Below are 18337 nucleotides of genomic sequence, written 5' to 3'. Positions count from 1 at the left end.
TTTACCACCATCTCTCAGGGAAGACCTTCGCTACACACAATTCAGATCCAATACCATCCGTTGGATCAAGGAGCATGATACCTAATGCTAGGACATCCAATCACAACCACTTCCACTGCCGCGCCCATTGTAAATTGTGCATAATTAGTATTTTCTCTCACCTCTATGCTGAGATATATCTACAACCTGCAATCTATGTATATTCACCTATAATTTATACGCTGATGTATTGGACCAAATGATTGATGCTTCCAACACTGTAACCTAGTTGGATTCATTCACTGCGTGCTCTGTAACTTAAATTGTACACTCCTCTTGATGCTTGTGCCCTGCTACCCACGGGTTAGGTGCGCTTTACAAATAAATAAAACAAACAAACCTCCTGCGGTACAACAAGGTGAAACAAAAACTCGGTTCCAGCCATGTCCGATTTCTGATCTCCGGAACCCAACTCAACAAAACCATTACCCCATAAAGAAATAAAGTTGAATGTACAGGAATCACCCTTATCGCACTGTCGATACAATATGCATGCAAACCTGCTGCTTTTCTTACCGGGTACATACCTGGAGTCAAGCATACTGTGCCCTCCTCTGTGAAAGCAATCGACAATCGAAGTGGATATCTTGGCCCAAAAGATTCACAAGGGTATCTGTACAATAAAACAAAGGAGCAGATGCATTTTATTTACCTATCTTGATACGTAGATCTTCAGCATAAGGAACCGACAGGATAGCCCCAGAGAATCCCTGTGTCCATTGTTTTGCCTGACAAGGGGAACTCTCCTTGGATCACCTACCTGCACACCTATCCGGGGTTCCTCTTCCGGGTCACTGGTAACAGACACATCAGAGATTCGGGGACCGAAAAAGGACTCCCTCCAAAAACACTTGCTCCAGTGTAATGAGTAACAGTTCCTTGGGGTAACAGATTTTTCTCCCATGTCTGAACCGATGCTTGTGCTGGCATGGTCGGTGGGATCCCATAGGCCTGTGCAGCCCCAGTTGCTGGGTTCTGTTCAACCCGTACCTGCTGCCATTGCACAGAGCCTGAGGCATATGGCAGGGTCTGAAATTGCATGTGCGGAGCTCCCATGTTAAAATACTGTGACCTGTCTTGACAATCTCGTGACACGTCTCCCATCCTTCCGCATGACCAACACTGAATCCCATACAACCGTCCACAGTTATTTCCCATTGGCCCATTAAACCGTGGCACCATTCCTCTGAACCCACCAAATAACACATTTCCCGGTGGAAATCATCCCTTACCATTTAGAAACCCTCATTTGCCTTGGACCGGGGGCATACCCACCCATCCAGCCAAGCCTGTCTCATACCTGATTCACCATGTCCCTGTTGTCCCAATTGCCCCAGCTGTCCCTCCATGGAGCTAGTAATCGCTGCCCCTTCCAAACAAATCTTTGCAAAAACTTTTTAACATGCCTGGCCTCTGCCGCCTTTGCCTGTGTTAGGGAAAATTCTCTTAAGGCTAATTTCCCAAACCTAGTGAGTCCCCCAGCAGCTTTGCTGGATTTTTGGTTTTTTTTTTCTCCTGCTAAGAGTGAGACTCTTACTCCCACTCTTGGACATGATTTGAGGTATGTCTTTGACTTATGTGCTTATGGGCTATGGGGTTTCTTTTTACTCCATAGGGTCATCTGTTTTTCTGTATGTGTGGTACACAGCACCCTCAGTGCAGTACCACAGGGGTGTCACATTGACCCCCAAACATGGACTCCATACCCTGGGACTGACTGTCTCCCAGGGCATGTAAAGTCACTGTTGGCTTTACTAGTCCAAAATTGTGAACAGAACCAGTACAAACCATCATATTGTGGAAGTACCGGTAAGGGGTAATTCGATTGCCCCTGGGTCTGTTTTTGAGGGGGCACTGTCCCGTCCTCCCTTGTTGAGTTTCTGGCTGGTGGCAGTGGTTACCACGCAAAATATTCCACTGGAATATTCTCTATGGGATTTTCCCATTGATTTTAAACGCACCACTTTTTAGTGCAATGTTAAAGATACCGCCGGTTTATTTATTTAATATTAAATCACCGGTTGTATCTGTTTGCCAGAACTCGATTCTAAAATGGCGTTTGGGTCCGTCTCTGTAACTCTGACCAAGGTCAAGCCCTTTGTTCCACTATTTTGGTGGGCTTCTCCACAGAAGCCCTCCAAATGGTGCCGCTCTGTCTGGGTTCCACAGGAAGGGTGGAGGGGGGGAATTGACACCCTGGACTGCGTTGTCTTAGCAACCCAAGTCGCACTCTACTCTGATTGGCCCAGTGGTGAGCCGCCCGGCTCACCACTTAGCATGTGTGATTGACAGCTAGGCTGATGAATGGGGGTTTTTCTGCATAAAAGCAGGGCCTTTGGGACTGGAACTTCAGAAGTCACCTCAGGACCTAAGAATCCGAAGAGGGAAGAAGCTGAGCCACCTGCAACCGACGACACCACCGGTGAAGCCCTGCTGCAACGAACTCACCACTTTTCCAACGACAAGATAAGATCTTCTGCTGGAGAGTCTTCTCCCTTTGAGCTGGTAGGACCAACCAGTTTGCCCTTTTTCACTTCCAAAGATGTCACCTGGTCGAATCACCCGTACCAAGCACCCCTGCGGCCGGATAGCCAAGCTCACCACTTTTGACCGCGAATAAAAGGACTGCATCTTTTAATCGGGAACTCCGCGGCTGGTTTCATCCCTGTGCAGAGCAACGACTCCACGTCCCCTCCTCGACGAGATCTTCTCTTACCCTGGTCGGAACCACGAACTTCAACCACTGCAAGGAACAACTGCCCCTGCTGGAGCTTCCTTTCTCTTTAAGGTACTGTGTCCTGCCTGGCCTCCCTTTTTACAGATTGCTAAAGGTGACCCTTAAATCCTTGGCGTCTAAACTGGGTTGACTCCAGGCCTTCTAACTATATCTTTTGAATCACCCCAACCTCTTTTGAACTCTCTGCAAAGACTTTCAGTGCACTTTAAACCGTGTGATCCTGGGCACATTTCACTTTGCTCCATTTAAAGTGGGCCTGGCCTCTGCACTTTGGCTCTACAGTATAACCTGCCTTTCTCCCCTTGCTCTGAACTCTTAAGTGTTGGGAACCATTTTATTCTTCTGCTCTGCCTTTTTCTCCCCCTTTAACTACATTATCAGAGTGCCATCTTGGTTAAGCGCTCACCTCTGTTCTAACAAATAGTGTTTTAACCCTGACTTGTCTGATAACTATTAAGGGAGGTGTGGATACTTTACCTGACTGTGTTTTAACTTGCTTTTGATTGAGAGTGCTGGTATATGCCATAAAGTGTTTTTTAAATAAATTATTATATACTTTTTATACAAAGCTCTGGTCAGTGTTTGTTTGCTCTACTGTGTTTTGGCCCTATTGTGTATACTCTGCATACTGCCCTACTCTTCTTGAGAGAAGGCTTACTGCTCAGCCACAGCTACCAGGTAAATCTGGGTGGTGCAGACTGCTACCAATTGGGCTTACTGCTTACTCCTGTAGTCTTAATCTTTTTGCAGTGTTCCCCAAGGGAACTGCACAGGATTCTGCCTAACAGCCTGTTCCTTTTCTTGCCTCCTTTTTTACAAAAATGCAGTGTACACCTGAATTTTCCGCCAACTCTTGGCCTCTATCCTTACTACTTTATCGAGATTGTGCTGGACTTCCTTGGAGAGTCCCTTCTTTAGGATGTGGTAAAAAATCACCACATTCGTATCCCACACTCCTCAAGTCTCTGCCCTCCACATCTCCTGAATTAACTGGATCTGGGTGGCAGGATTATCATCCAACTTCATTGTTTTCGCTAGAATCAAATTTATATCAGGGGTATCGAGATACATAATCTGTAGGAAACCCCCCACGCCCCAATACCGGCACCCTGCAATTATTAAAAACCTCCATCGTGAGCATTTCAATCCAACTGAACTCCCAGATACCCAGCTCTCCTCCAGAGCTTGTCTGACCGTTCCCCCATTAGAGCCGTGAATAAGCTTTTCATAGACTCTATGGCCAACTTGACACTGTCTGTGTGTTTCTCTATTGCATAAATCCACTTTCCTGCCCCTGCAGTGAGCAAAGGGGAGTGTCTTCATCAAATTATTCCAGTCCTTGTGTTACCACAGGACATAATACGTCTTTGCCAGACCCTTCTGGAGCAACAGAAACTGAGTTGCACCTGCTTTTACTGGGGCCTCCCCCATCTCTTACCTGCTATGCCTGTGCGAGTACCCTGGCGCGTGCTGAGACTCCATGGTGTATTCTCTGTTGCTACTCCTAGAGCAAGAGGTAGGGTGGCTACACCCTGCTCGACATCCAGTTCCCATTCTCCTTTGTCTCTGACTCCTGTTATCACTTCCCCTGATACTTCTACAGGCACGGAAGCATACTCCGGACGAACAAAGGGTGCAGCTCCCATCCTCACTGCTCAAATCCTGTACCCATGGAAATATTTCTGTTCTCCATGTCTACATTGACTTCCTTAATAACCGATGTATCCAATTTAACAAGAACTTGTCCATGCATCTACCTTCCTTCCTCTACATTCTTTGCCGGTGTCCATTGATTACTTCCTGCTCTTAATTTCTCTGTCACCATAGCAGCATTATCTCTTCCTCCACTAGCCTCAGCGCTGCTTACATTTTTCCCGTTCCCGTGTTTCTATTTGCAGCCTATCCTCTATACTCTCGGAAAAAGGCATAGTCTCCCCTTTCTCACTCGTTCTCAAAACCTTCCTCTGCTCTTCTTGCTGCCGGCGTCACTCTCTCTTTACTCCACCCTTAATATCTCTGCTATCCTAGCAGACTGGAAGTGATCACCTTTCTGCTCTCCATTCTCAATTTTTCTACAGCCCTAACCATTGAAGGCGTTACCCTTCTACTTTCCTAGCTATCCCATTTTCTAGAAATCATAGCTGATGGAGGCGTTACCTGTGTCCGTCTCGCAACCACTGGATTGGCTGCTTTGGAAAATTGAGGTTCGGGGTCTGTATACCCTTCTACAGGCCATAAAGAATAGCACCCATATGGGGTGGAAGGAATTCCGGCACCCTCCTTTTTCGGGTCCTCCTGTGAGACTTTTAACAGTGAGCCTTCCCTCCTTTTTCATACATCCTCCATAACGCTAGGATGTTTGACCATTTAACTTTGAGACCTTGTGTTTTGTAGTTAAAAAAAAAAAAAAAGTATGCAGGTTCTCCAATATCCCCTTGTCATAGGTGCCCACAATAGGTCAAGAATTTTACCCTTCGTTTCCCACAACCATTCCCAATTATATTTTAGAAACTTCACCTTATAACCAGGAAGTACCTGACACAAAGGATTCAAAGGAGTCGCCATACGCCAACCCAAGTTACCCAGGAATAATTTCACAAAAAACTCAGAAGCTGAGCCTGCGGCACAAACTCTCCACCCAAAGAACCCAGCATTTTTCCCCTTCCGGGTTTCATAATCTTCCCCACAATCACTCACCTCACTTGGTTTCACTGCAATCACCTTGATTAGATATTTACTTTAGTTATACTTCACACTAGTACAGAAAAGACCGCACCTTATTAAAAAACACTTGCCAGCAAATATCTCTGAGATCTCCTTAATTCGAGCATAGTGGCACAGTGGTTTTCGCTACAACACCACTGCACTCGCTCTCCATCACTAGTACGGTCTTCTCTACTACAAAACTGTATTTCCCCGACTACAGGAAGTTTCCCTTCACTGCTTCGACTAACTAAGAAAAGCGAGGCAAGGGCTCTGCGCCCGCACCATCCATACAAAATGAAGGGTGCCAATGGTATACTCCAGGAAGTTCATTAAGTTATCTATGGGTGGACTTACCATATGATGCCACCTCACCTCTAGGTGAGTTCTCCAGACAAGCAAAATGAAGGGTATCAGGACAAACCTCACAATGGACGTGCGGTGTAGGATACCACCTCACACCTCTCAAATAACAAACTAGTAAAAAATATTTACAAAGTGTTCAGTTCAATAGGCTTTTATTCGACATGGTCATCTTGCCTTAACAATTTTACAAAATACATAAACAATAAAATCAATCCCAACATATAAAATATAACATTAAAACAATGTTTTTTTTTACAAAGGACTTATAACGTAAAACAGTACACGCACTCCTTCAAAGCATTTGACCTTTTCATCCCCATAACCTCAACTAACTCCACACACGCACTTCGATTCTTCCCTTACAAAACCCCTTAAGTCAAAGAAACAACCCTCTTTCCCCTATTTTCCACTCTTGCTTTACCCCCCAAAAGTGCACTAACATGAACCCAAAGCGCTCTAAAGTGGTGCTCCTTTCAATTCTTACTGCACAGCTCGAACACTGTACCATCCCTCCAGGGAACAAACAGGCCTTTTAACCAATATTGCACTCACAAACCTCTTTTTCACTGTGTAAGAATGTCTTGTCCCCGCAGGGAGGTGTCTAGGCCGAGTTGTGTAGACAGGAGACCCCCAGCTTCTCGGAAAGCCTGTGGTCCCTTTGTGGTCGCCAAATGTATGGATGGGCCCCTAATCACTTTCACCCAAGCAGCCCACCAATTAAGGTACAAGTGCACTTTTGCACGTAAAACAAGTTTATTGTACAACTGTCCGAGGAGGAGCTAGATGACGCTGCAGAGTCAAACTAACCCAAGTCTTGCTGAGCCGCATACGTTGACACATTATATATATTTTTGCAACAGTTAAAACACTCCCAAATATTTGATTACAATACACCCTTCACATATGATTGTACAAAACCTATACAAAGAAATCCCATCTTTCTCCAATTCTTCCATATTCAGATCATATTCATAGCACACCCCTTCATGGGATTCGTCCGTGGTAGGTCATCAGCACATGGTTACACATTCATATACAAACATAATTCATTAAAGGTCACAACTGGCATGAAACCTCTTAACCCTAAATGTAATTGCACATGGTTTGCATGGATACTTCTGACTTGAGGAAAGTAGAATAAACCAGTTCCCTTTGAACTGGTGAGAACTTCCTCATCCACCCCAACTTTACTGGCATCCCGGAACACTCTAATCTAAATAACTACCATTTCAGCACGCACAGCACATCCTGAGAATACAATCGAAACCCCTGGGTATCGGTCACTCTGGCCTCAAACGTTACTTCACCCCATGGTTATTGCAGGGTCAAAACAAATGGCCGAAACCCTTCTACAAGCTCCCCTGGACTTAAGAGATACCATCTGCTTTTGCAATACTGCCAGGCCATAAAGACCCTGGCTGGTTTGCTAGCTGAGCTGTCCATCTGTGAAGGTCGTAGTTTCTCACTTACTCTTCCTCTGGCCTCTGAAACACTGCAAAACCAGTTTCTCCAAGTAACTTAAAATTCATCTTGCGAAACCTGACTGCAGAGTCTCAATGAATTCATAAAAGCTCACTGCGTATACATGTGTAAGTTCCCTGTGTATGTAACTCAGTGTGCATGCATGTTTAATAAATAGTCTTCTGCGACCAGGCCCCTTCTTTGCATGCGCATTACTAAACTCCCAGTCACACAGTTTCCAGGCACTTCGTAGCACACCATACCTGGATCATGTTTTATATTTAATTTGGCGTTTTTTACATTTCTTTCTATGCATGTGTAAATCGGATATGTATCAACTTGAGCAAAAAATAAACACTTAACCCATTCACATTTAACTACACTGGATAAATATGAAATTGCGACATTGCGCCCATTTCGCTGCACCACCAATCACAAATATGAAGCAAGCAACGTGAGCCCCTCTTCCCCAATGGGACCTTTCCTGACCACCCCAACAGTATGCTTACATGCATGCCCAATGAGCCATGAAAGGTTCGGTGTGTTTTGCTTCCCCAGCCTTGGATGGCCCTTTGGGAAAGCAGCCTGGGTTATTTTGTTACATGTATTTGAAGAACAGATGTCAGTTTTGATCACATATGACTTGCAATAACACATTTACAGATGGCAGAGATATTTCGACGAAGGGTGCCTGTACTAAAGCATAAAGATGAGAACAAGTGGTGAGCCAGTTTGAAGGTGTAAAAAAGTGGGACATAAACCAGGGACAAAGCCAACAGTAAAAATATATATAAACAGGTGATGTAAGGGAACATTTACCTAAGGGGGCAAGTGCTTCACACTAAAGTACTATAGAAAGATGAACAATTACATTATTAAGCATCACCGGAGGGGTGGGGTCAGGAGGATAGGAAAGAGGGCACATGGATGGGGAAAGTGGGCACGGGGAGTGCCCTCTTTAGCAAGTAACTAAAGTTTAAGCAGAATTTTGAAGAGATTCACAGCTAGGCTGGCTTTCATTGTTATGAGCAGTTGGTTCCAGTGTAGCATTGCAAGTAGGGAGAAAGAAGAGAAACGAAGGGAAGCACAGGGAGGGTCTGGGACAGTGAGGTTGATTGCAGATGAGGATCGGAGGGAACAAGATGCTGGGTAAACTGAGATACTGTCAGACAGGTACTGCAGAGCAGACCTCGAAGGCAGCTGCCAAGTCTTTGCCGCTGCTGTCCGAAAGCCTCAGCCTTTTTGTCATAGGGGACAGCAATGGAGGGGGGGGTTTCTTTCGTTACTCATTTGGAAGTGCGAGAGGAATGGCCAGTCAAAGAGGCCAATGTAAGTTTCCTTGTGGTGGACGAGGTAGAGGTGCCAAAGCCGCTGAAGTAGCAGCCTCTTTGCCATCAGGCTCTGCTACTGCCGCTACAAAACCGCTCGGAGGCCTTCGGTCACAGCTCACGGGTGGGGGGCAGGCTGTCTCCGCATCTGGAAGAATGGCGAGCCATTACTTCGGATGCTTGGGCTCTGGATACTATAGCCCATGGGTACGGCCTTCCTTTTCTACTGAAGCCTCACGACAACCCTACGGGAGTACACTCTTTGAGGGTTCCAGATCCGCTCCTTGTGCAGGAAATATTAACCCTGCTAGAGAAAGGTGCTATAGAGCCAGTGCCTGTAGCATAAAGGAACAAGGGCTGGCACTCCCCTTATTTTTTGATTCCCAAGAAGGACAAGGGACTGAGACGCATCTTGGACTTGAGATGCTTGAACAAGTTCCTCAGGAAGGACAAGTTCAAGATGGTCACTCTTTCTCAGATTCTTCAGGCTCTCCAACTTCAGAATTGGTTGGTGTCATTGGACCTTCAGGATGCTTATTTTCATGTGCCGATACATCTCAAGCACAGGAAATGCCTGAGGTTTGCCATTGGCGGTTCGCACTTTGTTTCGGGTCCTGCCTCCGCCCAAGGGTATTCACCAAACTGTTAGTGGTGGTGGCAGGGCATCTCAGTAGAGGGGGGATTCACGTCTACCCTTGCCTGGACGATTGGCTGATCAGGGCGCGTTCTCCCGAACAAGCCTTGGATCATCTCAATGTTACCCGTCACTCCCTTCACAGACTGGGCTTCTCCCTCAATTTCAAGATGTCCCATTTGACACCTTCCAGACGAGGCTGTCTTAGACACGTCCTTGGGGAAGTGCTCGCCAAGCAGGGTGAGGGCTCGGAATATTCTCCAAATGGTAACCAGATTTCATAATGCCCAGTCTCTTCCGGCCTTCGAATTCTTAAGGTTGCTTTGCCTCATGACATCCTGTATTTTTCTGGTGCCGGAGGCCCGTCTGAGGAGATGAGGTCCCTTCAATGGGAGCTCAGGACTCAATGGTCCCAGTTCAAAGGCAGGATGCTTCCTATTGGATGCTGTGCGAGAGCAGGAGGGCCATCATGCAGATGGAATCTGGAGTCAAGATTAGGGCTGCATGTAAGGAAAAAAAACATGCATTTATGTCTGTATGCGTGCATGCAAGGGTTTATGTCTAAGTGCACGTGTGAATAAGAGTGACAGAACCTTTTTCACCATAAAAAACCTTCCTCTTTAAATTTAGAGGCACGTGGGGGTGCGGCCCTGGGAGCATCCGCTGCCATGACGCCGCCCTCCTGCGCCACACTTAAGTCCCCTTTTCCACGTCGACGGGAACGGGCCCAATTCACCAGCGCTCCTGTGTTTGGCTTCGGCTATGAAATTCCACGCGCGGATACTTCTTCCCTTCTATCTTTTTATCATTCAAGTACTCGGTCCTCAGGCGTCACTCCTCCCCGGCGCATGTCGCCTTCTACAGGGTTCAGCAGGTGTCCATCCTGCGATGGGCTCTTTCTGACTAAGGACCTCCACACCCTCTGCCTACATTGCCTTGGCACAGAACACAGCTGGCAAGCTTGCACCGCTTGCAATGTGCTCTCCTCAAGGTCTCTGAACTACAGTCTAGCCAGGTGAAGGGAGCTCTTGCAGAGATCGCCTCCAAAAGACCTGAAGGTCTTTGTCTATCATTGATCCAAGCCCAAGGTAGGGCCGCTCTTGTCCAGCGCAGCCCGCAAGGGAGACTCCTTCCCAAGGACTTGCCCGTGCAGGAGGGACTGCTCAGGTCCTCGTACCCGCACGAGCACCAAGGCTAAATCAGCTACCAGTCGGCAAGCCGAGGGGTCCATCCTCCTGCTGACAGTGCTGAGGGACCAGAAGGTGCTTTTACCGGGTATTCACCCGAGGGGCTATGCCCTAGTACCGGCAACATGCCTGAGGGGACGCCTATACGCAGTTCTACCGGCAGATCCGCCAAGGGCGAAACGCCTACCAGCCCTCAGCCTGAGGAACAGGGTAGGCCCCATGATCCACACTCAAGAGTCCTGGGCGGGGCCCTGTGAGCCGAGCAACAATGCACAGGCACGTGGAGGGCAGCTCGACAAAATGGCCACAGTACCAGAAATTCCAGACATCCGGCCGACTCCGCTCAAAGGCAAGCAGAAGGTGGGACTGGTGGTAACCAGGGATGTGGCCTACAGCCTACCCTTGCTTCGCGCAAGGCAGGTTCCCGCAGCGTCTGTATGGGCAGTGTACGCAACGGCTCCAGCAGCCACCCACTACCCCGTCAATATCACCTACCACCACTCTGGCCTGTGAGGACCGGTTCTTTGAAAGGTTCGTCTGGCTCATGAAATCTACTCGGATGGGGGGGTCATCCTCAGGGACGCCATCAGGGACGTGCTCCCACCAATGGCTCCGGCTCTGCAGGCCTCCCTGACCCTTATTCAGCCTCAGCAGCCTGCTCCGGCCCCCCAACTGATTATGCAGGCGGTTCCGTATCAGCCTCCGCTGCAGCCTCTGGTTCCGGTCTCCACACCCCTCCTGTGGTGCTGGACCAACTGGACCCTCAGGTGGACACAGATGAGGTGGAGGACCCTGACACACCGTCGTCAGCCAAGGCCTTCCACAAACGTCTTGCAGGGCTGGCAGAGTACTTGGCCCTTCCTCAACCCAAGGTCGAGCAACCAGCAGCGGGGGTCCTCGCAAAAGTCCTCACACTACGTCCCGTTACCAGATCGGGGATCCCAATGCAGAAGGACTTAGTTGCCTTGGCCAAAAATGGTTGGCCCAAGCCTCACTCGGTACAGCCGGTGAATAAACGCCTGGACGCCAAGTACAGGCAGATGGAGGGGGATACACTATTGCTCTCGGCCCATCCTCAGCCACACTCCTCAGTGATCGCTGCGGCATCACTGTACTCCATGCCTCAGTTGTCCTCAGCCTCCTCTTCTTCAGCGCTACTAGACAAGGGGGAGAAGATCTTGGAGGCGTACGGGAAGAAGCTGTATTCCAACACGTCCTTGCACCTTCATCAAGCCAACATGGATGTCATGCTGGCAGCTGTTAACCGGAGGCTCTGGCGAGAAATTGCAGATTTCCTCCTAGAGCTTCCGGCACAGAGCCAGTCACGATTCAAGACGGGATTGGCAAAGGCCAAGATGGTGGTGCAGGACATCATGGAGTCCACCATGGCCCACATTGACACCTCTGGACGTGCCATCTGCATTGCCACGGACATGAGAAGAACGGCCTGGCTCTGTGCTACGAAATTCAACCCGGATGTCCAGGAACGCATTTTAGACCTTCCGTTCGAAGTAGGTGACCTCTTCCACTCCACCACGGAAGAGGAGCTGGACAAAAAGAAAAACGGCTCACAAAACGGCTAAGTCTTTATCCATTCTTACAAAGACCATGCCCAAAACGTACACCCGGTCACAGTAACACTCTGACAAGGGGTGTACATATGGAGGGTTCCGCGGCTTCCAAGAGCGGAGGTCCAGGCAGCCTGACCATTCGCCGACCCAACATCAGCGCAAGCAACAAAAGGGGGGTGGGAGGATTAAGGGCTTTTTCCAGTCCCCCTCCTCCACAACAGCCTCAGAGGGAAAAAAGGCATGACGTGCCCCTCCGGGTCCACGTGTCTCCAGTGGGGGGGCAGGCTTGCTCTCCATGCACATTTCTGGCGGCATAATTTTGCGGACCCCTGGATCCTCTCGGTAGTATCCACGGGGTACCGCCTCCCTATCCCAGCCTCTCCTCCCTCTTCCCCTCCACTCCCACAGGTTGGGGCAGCAACTCTTTTGGCAGAGATCTGGCTGCTCGTCGAGAGCCATGCAGTGGAGGAAGTCCCAGCCTCCCATCGAGGCTTGGGCTTTTACTCAAGGATTTTCGCCATTCAGAAAAAGAACCAGGCAGGCCTGAGAGTTGTGCTGGACCTTTCCACCCTCAACCGCTCCCTACCTCTACAAAAATTCAAGATGGTTACGCCAGCTTTGATAGTGGAGACCTTGTGTAGGGGAGACTTGATGTGGTCCCTGGATCGGAAGGACGCGTACCTACACGTCCCGATATGGCAGCCTCATCGTTATTTTCTATGATTCAGGATCATGGGCTACCATTTCTAATACACGGTGCTTCCTTTCGGCCTCAACTCGGCCCCCAGGGTCTTTACCAGGCTGATGAATACTGTGGCGGCCCTCCTCAGGTCTCAGGGCCACCACATCTACTCGTACCTCGACGATTGGCTCGTCAGGGCGACATCTCCGGAAGCAGCGCAACACACTTCCCACGCTCTTATGAACACACTGCATGAGCTGGGTTTTTCACTCAACCTCAAGAAGTCACAGCTGCAACCTACGCAGAGACTGACCTTCTTGGGTCTCATTTGGGACACGTGTTCCGAGAAAGTGTTTCCCTCGGAGGACAAGATCACGGCCCTCAAGAGGGCCACAGCGCACGTCCTCAGCCGAGAAGTGACCTCGGCCTGGTGGTACCAACACCTACTGGATCTCATGGCAGCAGTCCTCTTGGCCATCCCCCACACGAGACTCAGGATGAGGAGGATACAGCTGTACTTTGCAGCATCTTGGAACCAGGAACGGGGCTCTGAAAGAGATGATCAACGTTCCTCCGTCGCTTCACCCGAACCTCACATGGTGGTCCTGGGACTGCAACCTGCGGACAGGCAAGTCTTTTTTTCCCGGCAACCTACCCCACCCTTCACCATCACCACGGACTCCTCTCTCGAGGGTTGGTTGGCCACCCTGGACAACCATTGTGTCCATGGCACCTGGACCCGGCAGGAGTACCACATCAATTGGCTGGAACTGAAGGCCATCTGGCTGGCGCTCAGAGCCTTCCTTCTCGTTAACGAGGGCAAGGTCGTCCTCATTCAGAAAGACAACTTGACCAGTATGTTCTATGTCAGCAAGCAGGGAGGTACCAGGGCCCCCCCACAACCCCCACTGTGCAGACTGGCAGTCAGTATATGGGAATGGGCCCTGGAGAACAACATCTACTTCACGGCTGTCCACCTGCTGGGGGAATCCAACATGGAGGTAGACAGGCTCAGCAGACTAGGAGCGGACAACTACGAGTGGCAGCTGAACGACCTAGTACTGCAGGAAATCTTCTACAAATGGGGACACCCTCATGTGGACCTCTTTGCCTCCCGGGGCAACAGGAAGTGCCAACTGTTCGCCTCCTGGCTGGGTCAGGGCCTGGACTCCCTGGGCAATGCATTCCAGATCTGGTGGGACGGAATGCCCGCATACGCCTTTCCACCCACACCGCTGATACCGCCTTCCGACAGGCCCAGCACATCTGCTGGCGCAGCAGGGGGTAGGGTCATCCACCCTGCTCCACAGAAAATAGCCCTCACAGCGTGGTTCCTGAACAGGTCACGCTAGGTCACCTGAGCCTTTCCCAGGCTAATCTTAGAGATCATACAGGGCACCAGGAGCCCAGTATAAGAGCAAGTGGACCAGGTTCTGCCACTGGGCAACCTCTAAGGGTATCAACCCCCTGGCGTTTACCCTGAACGACGTGCTCTCCTTCTCGGCGCACCTCACCCATTCAGGCATGCAGGTAGACACTTGCCGACCTACCTGGCACCCATTGGGGCTTACAGAAACTCAGAGGAGGAGATCTTTTCCTCTTCCAACCCGATTGTTAAACATTTGACAGGACTCGCCAGGTTCTACCCGCACATCAAGAGGCAGCACCCCGTGTGGGACGTCAGAATAGTTTTGGGTGCCCTGGCGCACAAAGCATTTGAACCAATGGCATCCGCGGACATCATCTGGTCACCATTAAGAAAGCCTTGTTAGTCAGCCTCACCTCGCTCGCAGAATCGGCGAAATCCAGGCACTGGTCGCCTCAGAGCCACATACTATGTTTCACAAGGACAAGGTAGTCCTACGGATACACCCAGCATTCCTACCTAAGGTGCCTTTCGCATTACATCTGAACAAAGAAATAGTGCTGCCTACGTCTTTTGCTGAGCCCAAAGACGATGCCTTGATGTCAGGCGTGCCTTGAAATTCTACAGACAGGACCAAGGGCGTCTGCAAGTCGGATGCTCTTTTTTTCACCTACGGCGGATCAAGACCTGGTCTCAGGAGGCCTTCAAGGCTTCCATAGCCCCTTTTGATGGTCTCAGCCATCAAAGAAGCTTAAGAGGGACAGCATAAGCCACTGCCGGCCAACATGCACACCCACGCGGTCAGAGCCAAGGCCATCGCTTTCCAGCGGCATGGCCCCTGGCAGGTCATAAGCAGGACGGCAACATTGGCCACCCCTTCGGCTTTCTGCAAGCACTACTGTTTGGATGCCTACTTTAGATCAGACGCGGCCTTCAGATAGGCGGTTCCTAGGAACCTATTTGCTTAAGGAGAGTCTCCTCTCCACCCTGGGTATACACTCAGTTGTAATCGCCCATGCAGTATGGAGGAAAGGGGACGGGACATAAGAGTAATTATAAGTTACTCACCGTAGTGACCAACGTACTTAGTCCTTAAACCCCTTTCCTCCATACGTCCCACCCTCCTCCCCCCTAATAAAACTGGTGTCATTTGGCAATGTTAATCTATTGTCGACGAGTCTATGGGGAGTGAGGTGTGTCGCTGGAGGGCGGAATCGGGGCAGCGCATGCTCTCAGGGCTGCACCCCTGCACGCCTCTAAATTTAAAGGGGAAGAAGGTTTTTTTTCTGGTGGAAAAGGTTCCGTCTCCCGTCCCTTGGAAGGGACGCCCATGCAGTATGGAGGAAAGGGGCCTAAGGACTAAGAGTACATTAGTCACTACGGTGAGTAACTTATAATTTGTGCCTTGTGGGGTAGTGGGGCTCTGATAGATGCGGAATTGGAGGTGGAGGAGGGCTATGTCCATCCAGCAGCAGCCAGTCTGGACATATTTTCTTGCTGCGTAATGGCATTTTTTACTGGCATCAAAGGTAAAGCCAACATGACTGTTCTTAAGTGGCCATACTGGCCTATATGAGCATTTTTTCTGACTGTGGCTTTGCACTTTTCACTGGCAAAGACAACAGGGGTATGTTCTTAGGTGTGGGGATACCGGTATATGTTGGCAGAGTCTGAATGAACATGTTTTATTATATCATTGGTGTCAATATGGGCAAAGCAATCATGAGCCTGTTCCTATATGGCAGTGATAGCATCTTTTGGTTCAACCAACTTGAAAATGTGTATTCTGACATATATAGTTTGCAGTAGATAGGGAGGCACCACAAACGGTGATATCATGCAAATTGATCATTTTAGCACAGGATACGGTTTTGATTCTGGCTGTTTTAATGGGATGAACAGTTGAAGCACAATAATGGCCTTCTAGAGCAGTGCTCTTTAGTATAGCTTGGTAGCTTTATTGTGCAATTGAGTCTGTAAACCAACAAAGTTAGGCAACACATTTCTGTTTTCGTTTGCTTCTAAACACGGCTGCAACAAAAGTGAGTTAATGTTTCCCACTTGAAGGTGCAATCCAAAAAGGTCTGGATACGCCAACATATCCAATGGAAGGTAACGCAATTTCGCAACCTACGTCTGTCCAGGAGGGTATGTTTGTATGTTTTAGGGTTACATGCTAGGCATCATCCTGCTAATGGAATTTGAAGGGGGAAACCGATATAGTTTATCTGCTTTCTGTGTGCACAATATCCTGTAGACGTGCCATGCAGCAGAGGGAGACAAACTCCAGCACTTCCGCATGGAGACACAATCCTCTAGGAAAATGAATGCAGACCCCCCCTAGCAGCATTCCGCAAATCACTCAAAACTATGCTCTTCAACTAGGTCCGCCCACTAAACTAAGCTCGTCGAGTTTCAGCTGGTTCTTCTGTAACCTTGGAACCTTTAGGAGTAATGCTGCACACCATGTAAATGTCAATGTAACTTTGTACTTTTTTGTATCTTTCTCACTGTACCCATCTACACCCACAGCTCATGTTGTTTACTCTCCTGTAACGAAGTAAGCCTTATTGTAATATCGCCACTATGCCCTAGGCTGCCTTGTGAGCTTTATAAATGTAAAAAATAAATAAATGCCTACTGCCCGTGCTCTGAGTTGGGAGTTGCCACTCCTGTCATGACAGAAGCTATGCCCCTCGTAATTGGTTAATACAAGATGAGTGTTATCCAATCACGAGGCGTGTACAATGTCCGTGACTGCTGCAAGCCATGCGAAAAAGTGGTTTGCAGTTGAAGGGAGGCAAAACCTCTAGCAAAATTAAGTTTTGACCTTGGCATCTCTGATCCAGGCTTCTACAGAGAGGGGGCAGTCTGAATGTGTGGAGACTTGGCAGAGAAATGTCTAAATTACGCTCGTTTCTTACCAGGTCTTGGGCACAAACTGAGCCAGTCTTTAACTCCTTTTTGGTCTTTGGGTCTTTGCCCCACATGACATGACTCACTTAAAGCCCATGTCTAAACCATGCTGCTCTTTTCTGCTGGCATTACCTGGGCAACATAAAACCGAACCACTCTGGCCATCACTCTGGCCATCATTGCTCTTATCTCCTGATCTGCAATCTTCTTTTTTATTGACCAGTGGATGTTAAGAGTAAGCCTAATTTGTTCAAATCATCCGTCCCCACTGCATACTGGTTTTGTAAGCATGTTAGATTGCCATGCAAAGTCTTTTGCCATCATTATTTGTAGGTTTGGAACCAGTTCTAGTATTATCCACTCAGTGATGATGCTTTGACCTGGGAGAACTATTGAAACGTTATTTCAGCAGGTGAGTAGTTCTGTTTGAAATTGGCTGTATTTGTATATTGCTAGCATTCTACTTGGCTGGCATCTGAAAGGAAAATGAGACTATATGCAGATGCCAAAGAAGATTGTGGTTCGTCATATAGATGCAATGCTTTCCCTTAAGTTGTCTTAGCAATTGCAAAGGGATATTCACTTCCAGGAGGCCTCGTTTTGTAACCTCTAAATGGACCCCTTTGTATGGTAGTGGGAACCCAGGATTGGTGCTAATGCCAAGGCCCCAATGGGACCAGCTAGCAGGATCCTTGAAATTAAACTAGGGTGCCACCTACGGGAATGTTGTAGCTTCTCAACTGCCTTATTTAGTCCATTAAACAGGTATTGGAATGTGTATTTCGTATCCATTCTACCATCTCAGCCAGGAAGAAAAACTAAGTAGATGGGGAGCTGTGGTGTTGGAAGAATAGCCATGCTTTCAGGACGTCCCATCAATGTGTGCGTTGTGCTATCCTCGCAGATAGCTGAAGCTCTGGAAGAGACAAACCAGCTTGATATTAGCTCGGAACCTTAGGATACATCTATTAACTCTGACTGTATGTTATATCCTGGCTTCTGTGGGGTCTACATCTCTTGGTAAAGTCAAAGAGAGTTTATATGCACGTTTCCTCTGGAGAACTAGTCCCTTCTATGTGATGTAGCACATATCTTCTACTAATCATACTTTGATTAACCTTGCTTTTAGAAAAACATCTTAGTCTTCCTGACACCAAAATATTGAGGATGTAGCATGGCCTGGCACAATGGTTACAGATAGTGAGGCACTGAGCACATGTCCAAGGGCTCATAATGTACCACACTCAATTAAACAAAACGTAGCAGTTTAAGGACCTTAGTTTGTATTATTTGTGCCAATTGTCCTGTATAGAAAGCTCTTGTGTACCAAGTACATATAATCCACCT

General features: G+C 48.5%; 1 protein-coding gene across 8 annotated transcripts in view; it reads left to right on the top strand.

Moving 5' to 3' along the window:
- LCOR (ligand dependent nuclear receptor corepressor) overlaps positions 1-18337 on the top strand; it is a 735064-nt gene that overhangs the window by 702720 nt on the left and 14007 nt on the right. The gene's annotated exons all lie outside the window — the stretch shown is intronic.

This window comes from Ambystoma mexicanum, chromosome 8 (genome assembly GCF_040938575.1).
Source record: "Ambystoma mexicanum isolate Mex_15411 chromosome 8, UKY_AmexF1_1, whole genome shotgun sequence".
Taxonomy (NCBI): Eukaryota; Metazoa; Chordata; class Amphibia; order Caudata; family Ambystomatidae; genus Ambystoma; species Ambystoma mexicanum.
Note: the sequence above shows the minus strand (reverse complement) of the source record. Positions and strands in the feature narration are given on the sequence as shown.